This window comes from Selaginella moellendorffii, unplaced genomic scaffold, assembly GCF_000143415.4.
Source record: "Selaginella moellendorffii unplaced genomic scaffold, v1.0 SELMOscaffold_108, whole genome shotgun sequence".
NCBI lineage: Eukaryota > Viridiplantae > Streptophyta > Lycopodiopsida > Selaginellales > Selaginellaceae > Selaginella > Selaginella moellendorffii.
The window spans coordinates 1001-9549 of NW_003314369.1; the positions used below are offsets into that span (position 1 = coordinate 1001).

An 8549-nucleotide genomic window follows, 5' to 3' on the forward strand; every position below is an offset into this window, starting at 1 on the left:
GTTCAAGCTGCTGGCCGGGAGCTGCGTGTCCGCATTTATGCCTCCCAGACGTGTGGAGGATGCGAAGGGCAGCATTGAGGTGGACTGGTGTCCTAATCCCGCTGCCAATCCGGAAGAGTACCGGCAGCTCAACGTGAATGTGTATCGGCCACCAGCATTTGAGAAGGGATACAAGCTGGCGGAGCTGGGAGTGCTGAAATCCGGCAAGATTGGACCATACTACGATGGGGGATTACGTTGTCCCTTTCAGCAAATGCATGCATAGAAATACCTTAAATAAATTGTTATGGTTTTGTTATTACTTATTAATCCAATTGTTTATAATTATAAGCATGTTTGCTCGTAATCTCGCCGTTGCCGGGGATCGAACCCAGGTCGTCCGCGTGACAGGCGGAAATACTCACCACTATACTACAACGACATCAGACAACTAATAGAACTTAATTTTGGTTCGCGGAAGGAACCCTTGGGTATTATGAATGTCTGCGTTGAGCGGTTGCGATTGTCTCGGGGCCCTTTGGATCCAACGACCAGTACCTGCTCTCCATCCGACGCACGAGTGTGTGCCACGCACGCGGGCCCCCTCTGGACGGCGTGGATTGCCGGACGCTTGACAAGCAGCTCAATGTGGTGCGTGGTTTTTGGGAGAAACGGGACAGTGTGGTGAGGAGCCGCTTACGAAAGAGTGAGCACGCCACTCCCGGTGTTCAGGTTTGTGATCTTATTGTTATCCAGCTGGACATTAACAAGGGATGAAATCAATTGCTGAACAGACATTTTAATACTTGATAGAGTTGAATATATGTTTAAATGATTTCTATGTCCTTCTAAAGTGAATTTCATGGACTGTCGGCTCAGGAAACGTCTGCACAGCTCTTGGGGATGACAAAAACTCCACCTCCGAGTGAGTTCCAAAGTCTTGGCCTCTTACATGACCTTCGCATAGATATCCTGCAGCAGTAGCTCAAGTAGCACAAAGCAGAGAAAACGAAAACGAACTTTACCTCGCGCAAGCTGGCTTTGATCGGTGTAGGAGCTATGAGCACACCTGGAGATTCATGTTGGCACAAACTAACCAAGATATGAATGGTGCCAAACTCGAGCGTCTTTTGTGAGAGGAAGGGGAATTCCACCCAGTACATATACCACAAGATCTTGTGGGCATCTCTCACGGGGTGGAGTGACGCTAGAAATCTCGCTCTATCTTTTCTCTTGCCAATGCACACCATCTTCCAGCCATCATGAGCAACACGGTCATCAACAAGATTGCAGCCATTTGGAAATGAAAACTGTTTGATCGGTCCTGAAAACAGCTTTTGCTTTCTACACTCCTCTGTGGGTTATGAAACAGGGGCAGGAGAAGAGGTATTTATCCTACAGAGATCACATCTCACATTTTTAATTCCATGGTTGCCCGGTTTATTCCGGGCACGTAACCAGTATGTCCCATAAGTTGCACGTTTTCCATTAGCTGGTCCATGCTGGTCCTACCAAAACGTTTACACATCCTTGTTTACAATGTGCAAGTCAACGACAAATCACTTGCAAGCCTAAGACCACCCAAAAAGAATAACATTGCCGAACCCTTAGCATGCTTTTCTACCTGGTTATCTACCTGGTTTGTTTACAGTCCATTTGTGCCCAATGGGGTGCAATCTTGTAGTATCTGGTGAGTATTTCCACCTGTCACCCTGGCTATCCAATGGGATCGCCACCATTGGATCTTTGGAGCCAATCCCAAACTTTTTCTTTCTCTGGGTATGAATCTATTATCTCAAAGATCTCTAGCCCATATGTTTCACCAGTCAGTTCTTTGTTTTACAGGCATTCGTGACAAATGGATTGTCTCACAAATTCATGACCCACTAATAATGAACTGTTGTGATTTTCTCCTTTTAAAAATTTCTCTACTCCGTTGCTAATTAAATTTTAATATAATTATTCTTAATTATCACTAATATAAATCATGTTATTCTTAGGCTTTCCTGTACTCCTCTTTCTCAACAATTATAATTGAACTTTTGCCTCTACATTTCAGTATCTTGCTCATGTGCAACTTCTACATAAAAAATCAGAATAAGGAACCATACAATATTTCTGGCCACTAGAGCTTAGTCTAAAGCTTCAACCATAAAGGCACTACTTGTTAAATATTGGACATGGTTATATTAAACTTGATCATTACATTTCATTAAAGAATATTATAGATACAGGATAATATAGCACATTCCTTTATATTAAAGATTTATTAGTTATTATTTATTTAAAATGAAAATTTTAATTTATTTTAATTTTAATTTTATATATTTATTAAAATATTTCTAGTAAATTTTTTATTTTATTAAAAAATTAAATAATTTTTTAAAAATAAAATAAAGCATTATTTTCCAAAAACAATTAGTACTACATAGTGTAGCAAATTATCCTACAAGAATCTAAATTGTCACCTAGGGGACTACTAAATATGCCCTCAATGCCTCCAGAACAACTAAGCATTTGGGTTTATACTACACAAATTCTAAGGATATAACTCAAGAGTTGTTGTGTAGTGTATTGGGATGGGGAGGCATAAAAAATACCATCCTTTAGAGGTCTTCGATGTATGCTACAAAGTTAAAGAGGCTAGAGTAATAGTAATTAATAACTCTTTATATAATCTCTTAGAGCTTTTTAAAGGAGTTTTTAGCTTCAAACCAATTATGCAACTATACAATTTTTGAACTGTACTCAAAATGAGGTATTGCTAGCTAGTAGTCTTCTAAAAGATAAGGAGAGTAAAGACATTGATAAAAGTGAGAGAGGGTGTAATAAGGATAAGAAAATAATAGTAGGTGCTTGTTAGTTTTTTTTGGAGCTAGATCTAAATAAGATTTTAACTCCATCCCAATGTAATATTGTTGCAATTGGTACCCATGTCCAAGATATGCCTATCATAGCCAATGGCAGTGAGATTGGAGCTGAAAAAAAGCTTGATGAATAGATGGTATAGTTGCTCAGCAATCAAAGTGAAGTGCCGAGATTGAAGAAGTAACTGCTTCTTCTCTTTACTAGAGAAATCTAGAGGATACTTGCCACTCCATGGTACCACTTAAGTATTGCTTCAACCTAGAAAACCTTTACATCCACTTGCTCCTTGCTAACCACCTAAAAAAGATGAGCATCTGGAAGCTCATCATCCACTCTAGTAATTCCATTCATAGTAGAAGTTGGCAATCTTGAAGATGATCAAACATATTATGACTTCGTCTAGGCTTCAACATAATCTTGAACTGAAATTCTTGTAAAATCAAAAGCCACCTTATCACCCTTTTTGTCCTGCACGGCTTTAAGATAAGATATTTCAAGGCCTAATGATCCAAATAAAAAACAAACTCCTTTCCCAGTGGAATGATTTTCACTATGTGTCAATATCACCAACTCCTTCATGCTCTGTTGCTGAATAATTCTTCTCTGCTATTGGGAGTTGTTGGCTATGAAGATGATCCCATCTGCAAATTTGAGCCAATTGCCACTGCTGAAGCATCCATATGGACATGAAAATCTCGAGACCAGTCTAGCATCTTCAAAATTGGAGCTATGACTAGAGCTTGCTTCAACACCTCAAAAGCTTGTTGTGGGCAGTCTGTCCAATTATACTTGACGTCTTTGCACAACAACTCTATTAGAAGCAAAGCTTTCTCTACATAACTATGCATAAACCTGCAATGATATTCTATATGACCCAAGATTCCTTGCAATTGCCTCACATCCACTAAAGCTGGTAATGCTTGTATCAACCTAGTCTTGCTAGGATCAATAACTAAACCATTATGTGAAACAATCCGACCTAGCAACACCCCATGTGTCACTCCAAAACTGCACTTAAATGGATTTAACAAGATCCCAAATTGCCTATATCTGTTAAAACATAACTTTTCCAAGTGTTGTAAAATATGCTAAAATCATCCAGAAATACCTCCATAAAATCCTTATTTGGCTAAAACACTACTCTCTGAAATGTTGCTAGAGCATTGCATAGGCCAAAAGGCATAACTCTATATGCATAACACCCTAACTCTGTCACAAAAGTGGTTTTCAGTTGATCCTTCTTTGTTATTCGCACTTGACTATAACTACTGAAGCCATCCAAAAAAGAATAGAGCTCATGCCCTGGCACTAAATCCAACATTGTATCAGTAAATGGCAATGAAAAACCATCCTTAATTATTGCATTGTTCAACTTTCTGTAATCTTGTGAGACACAAAATCCCTAGGCCCCAAAGTGGAGCCGGAATGGTGCCACGTGGTAGTGGCCGAAGTGAAAGCCAAATGAGTGTAACACCTTTGGACCGAAAGCTCTGATTTGAAAGGTTGAGAGCGGGAGTGGAACTCCTAGTGAAGGGCTCGAGGAACAAGTACGAAGCGAGCAATAAGCGAGGTTCCAAAAAGGGACCCGAGTTGGAGTTTGAGATGGAGTCCGAGATGGACAGAGACGGAGTCCGAGATGGATCCAAGATGGAGTCCGAGATGGATTCCGAGATGGAGTCCGAGATGGACCCAAGTTGGAGTCCGAGATGGAGCCCGAGATAGACCGAGATGGAGTCCGAGATGGACCCAAGATAGAGTCTGAGATGGACCGAGACGGAGTCTGAGATGGAGTCCGAGATGGAGTCCGAGATGGACCCGAGATGGAATCCGAGATGGAGTCCGAGAAGGACCCAAGATGGAGTCTGAGGTCGACACCGAGACCGGGACCGAGACCAAGACCGGGACCGAGACCGAGATTGAGACCGAGACCGAGATCGGGACTGAGACTGAGGCCGAGGCCGAGGTTGAGGCCGAGTCTGAGTCCGAGTCCAAGTCCGAGTCCGAGTTCGAGTTTGAGAGGGTGAAAGCCCAAAGCGTTTGTCTCCCAGACCCTGGGGGGTTTGGTGAGCTCCAAAAGTATAGTAAGGGGGAGGACTGCAGTGGAGCTAGTTTGGCTAGGAAAGGCCAGTTTGGCCCAGGAAGGTTGTACCCAGTGTTAGGTGATGAACTGCCCACTGGGAAGTCCAAGACTAGAGTGAACACGGATTGACAAGCGGGGTAGCTTGGTGAAGTGTTCAAGAGCTGGCTTTAGTTCCCCCGGGAGATCGACTGGCCGATGCTCCCAATCCAAGTGTGGGTGGCACTACTTACTTGGATACTAGGTGTGGCTCAACGGAATCTCGCTCTAAGCCCATGGCTAGAGCACCCAAAGGTGGAAGGCAGGGAGAGTACCCACGAGGCTTGCATAAGGCCACGGTGTTCCGAAACGTTGTCCCGAAGGCCCAGACTGTGGAAAGGAAGAGGAGTAGTCCTCTGGTGTAGTGACCAAGGATACAGTCGTGTGGTGAGAAAGTCCCAGAGGACCGTGGGACTTGGTGGTCGGGCCTGTGGGCCTTGATCCAGTGGCAGTGTTGGCGAACACGGCCAAGGACAAAGAGGGACTTGGTGGGGACTAGAAAGGAGATATTGGGGAAGGTTATTCCCCATGTCTGTGGGCATCCTAAGGATGTTAAGGAGTGGATATGGGATGACCACTCATGGACGGATGGCTCAGTCTTGGAGAGACAGGATTGCAATATAGGTGGTGTTGGACCACCGATGTGACCAAGGTGAATGGGCATGGCTTAGCGTAACGGGCTGGTATGTTGGTGGTGTCTTGGAGTGTCAGTCATGGGATCAGACACGTGGAGCACTTGGACCAAGTGCAAAGGTTAAGTGGTATAGATGCTATTCTCGGGGCTAGCAAGCCCCAAGTCCTGAGAGGGACTTATAGAGGTTGTGAATGAGACTTCTCCAAGTGGTTGGAGGTGCAGTTAAGTGACTAAAGTAGAATGGAAAAAACTAGTCGCTTATAAATCTACAAAAACCCTAAGTTGTCCATTCTTCTTCTTAACCACAAGAATAGGAGAAAGACACTCACTAATTTCCACCTCTAAAATAAATCCTACTTGCAACATCTCCTCTCGCACTACTCTTGAATAATGTGGATTGGTCCTGTAAGGCATCTGACAAATAGGAACAGCTTTAGGTATCAAAGGAATTCAATGGACAACCAGCACAAGATCAATGCCTTACATATCTTTATATTTCCACGCAAAAACATTTATATACTAGCATACCAACTTCACAAATTGCTTTCTTAGCTCTCCTTCCAACTCTCCTCCTATCTTCACTAGTCGAGACTCTGCAGTTTCAAGGTCTAAATCCACTAGCTTTGGAGACTTGATAAACCTATTGGTCTTCCCTACTTGTATAGCTGGTTTGTCACCAATTTTCTATGGTTTTTCTGCCAGAAAATGGTTTGGATACTCAAGCAACTTCTCCTCATCTGTTGGCTTTGAAAACTCAAACTTAACTATGCTACAATCTACATCACCTCTCTACACTCATCCAATGCTTTAGATGAGATCACCATAAGTTGGCAAGGAAGAATATTGTACCCAAGCTGCTTCCTCATTTTCCTTGCTAGAACTTCAGCTATTTGAAATATTATCCTCAACCTCATCACTTCCAAAAGTAATATCACTACTATCATCCTCATAATCAAGTTATTTATCCTTAGGTTGAGCTGATTTTGGAACTCCTGCACAAACACTCACTCAAACTGGCTATATAGCTCCTCTGCCAGCAATAGATGCTTGAAGTTGTCCCTACAAAGTTGGTAGCTTTGCTTGCTCAAAATGTCAAGCTAAAGTTATAGTTGCATTCAGATCCATTGGTTCATGACACCACACATAAAAAGAAGCATTCTTAAGTAGGCCTTGCCAAAAATATCTCACTTCATCATCTGTTGCAGAAGTTGGTCCTTTTTTGATAACAACCTTTGGAACCTCATTGCATACCTTTGTATAGTTTCTCCTGGCTATAAGGTGATTGTGTTGACCTTATTACTTACTCTTTAATGAAATCCTACAGGTCTAAAAGCATTTTAAAATGCTTACTTCAAGGCATCCTAGTCTGCAAAAGCTACTTGTGCCACTGCCACAACATACCACTCAGCTGTGACATCTTTCAATGTTGCTGGAAAAATCTTTGGTGCAAAGTTTGCTCACTGTTTGCTATATTCACATTCTCAAAAGTCATCACATGATCATCCAGGTCACTGCACATTATGTAGCTGGGATACTTCATCCGACTCCGAATGGACCATCATTTATAGCCTACTATCAATAAAGGTAATGCTGAGGACTAGTTTCTTGAACCCCACCCAAGCCACAATGCAAGAAAACATACAAACAAAACAAAATGAGACCATACAATCAATATAGGCAATGCAAAATACATCATAAGTGATTTGAAAACATACTAACATTGATCTTAATCCTTAGCTTGGACACTAGCTACATGGAAAATAAAGACTTTACTTCACCAGGTGTAGAATATACAAATGAGACGAGGCTTTCTAGGGAGACTACCACAGCAAGCACGATCTTGCCCCAACTCAAGTTTGGGCCTATAAATGAAAAACATTTCTAGCAAAGACCAGCATTAGTTGTAATAGAAAAGGGAACAAAATGAAATATACATGTAACAAAGCTGGAATAAAAAAAAAGTTAGAGAAAATACCTCTTCAGATGTGTGGCATTAATTGGATTTGGCAACTTATGACCTAATATAGACCAATCCATGGTAATTGAATTTTTTCCGGATAAGCAATTGCATCATCCAGCCTCCAAACCAAGTTCCCCGAAACAAAAGTCTCTCCTCACTACTTAGTATGTGCTAGTGTTGTGCAAAGTGTAAGGAACCAACTCGCCGAGGTGTCGTAGGCTAAAGGATCCCCGAAAGCATGACCAAAATGATAAAGAGTTCATCGGATGGGACAAAGTCTGAGATCGAGTCCAAGACCGACTCTAAGACCGAGTTTGAAATAGAGTCCGAAATCGAGTCCGCGGCCGACTCGGAGGCCGATTTCGAGACCGAGTTTGAGACCGAGTTCGAGACGGAGTCCGAGATCCGAAATCGGGTCCAAGACCGAGTCCGAGGTCGGGTCCGAAATTGGGTCCGAGATCGAGTCCGAGACCGAATCCGAAGTCGGATCCGAGATCGAGTCCGAAATCGAGCCAGAGACTGAGTCCGAGTACTAATACGGGTCAAGGGGTGAAAGCCCAAAGCGTGCGTCCCCCAGGGGGGGGGGGGGGGGGGGGGGGGCTGCAGGGGGTTCCAAAAGTATAGTAGGGATAGGGAGGTTTAGGAACCAGTTTTGAAAGAACTCTTCAGTGGGGCTTCCAAACTGACTTAAGGTTGGGATTGGGACCGAGGGGCCTTGGGTGGGAGTGAGCATGGACTTGGTTGGTGCCGGAGGGGCCATCCAAGGAAGTGCTCAAGAGCAGCTCCCACTCTCGACAGGGAAATCGATTGCGGTGCTCCCGGCTCATGTGGAGTGGTGCCCCACTTGAGTACCATGCGGCTCATTGGTCCTTGACCTTCTTAAGGGCTTGGGCCTTCCTTCGGGATGGAAGTGGGGGGGTAGAGGTACCCATACCGGGCCGCTAGACCACAGTGTTTCGCCCCGGCGTCCCGAAGCAAGTGTTGCACTCAAG

General features: G+C 43.4%; 1 long non-coding RNA gene and 1 other non-coding gene across 2 annotated transcripts; both read right to left on the bottom strand.

The window, feature by feature from the left end:
• Nucleotides 1-349: 349 nt before the first annotated feature.
• TRNAD-GUC lies at nt 350-421 on the bottom strand. Its single transcript has one exon. It is a non-coding gene; the product is annotated as a tRNA-Asp (tRNA).
• Nucleotides 422-803: 382 nt separating this feature from the next.
• LOC112342436 lies at nt 804-1035 on the bottom strand. Its single transcript, XR_002990976.1, has 2 exons — nt 1005-1035; nt 804-951 (listed from the first exon to the last, which is right to left on the bottom strand). It is a non-coding gene; the product is annotated as an uncharacterized LOC112342436 (long non-coding RNA).
• Nucleotides 1036-8549: the final 7514 nt, after the last annotated feature.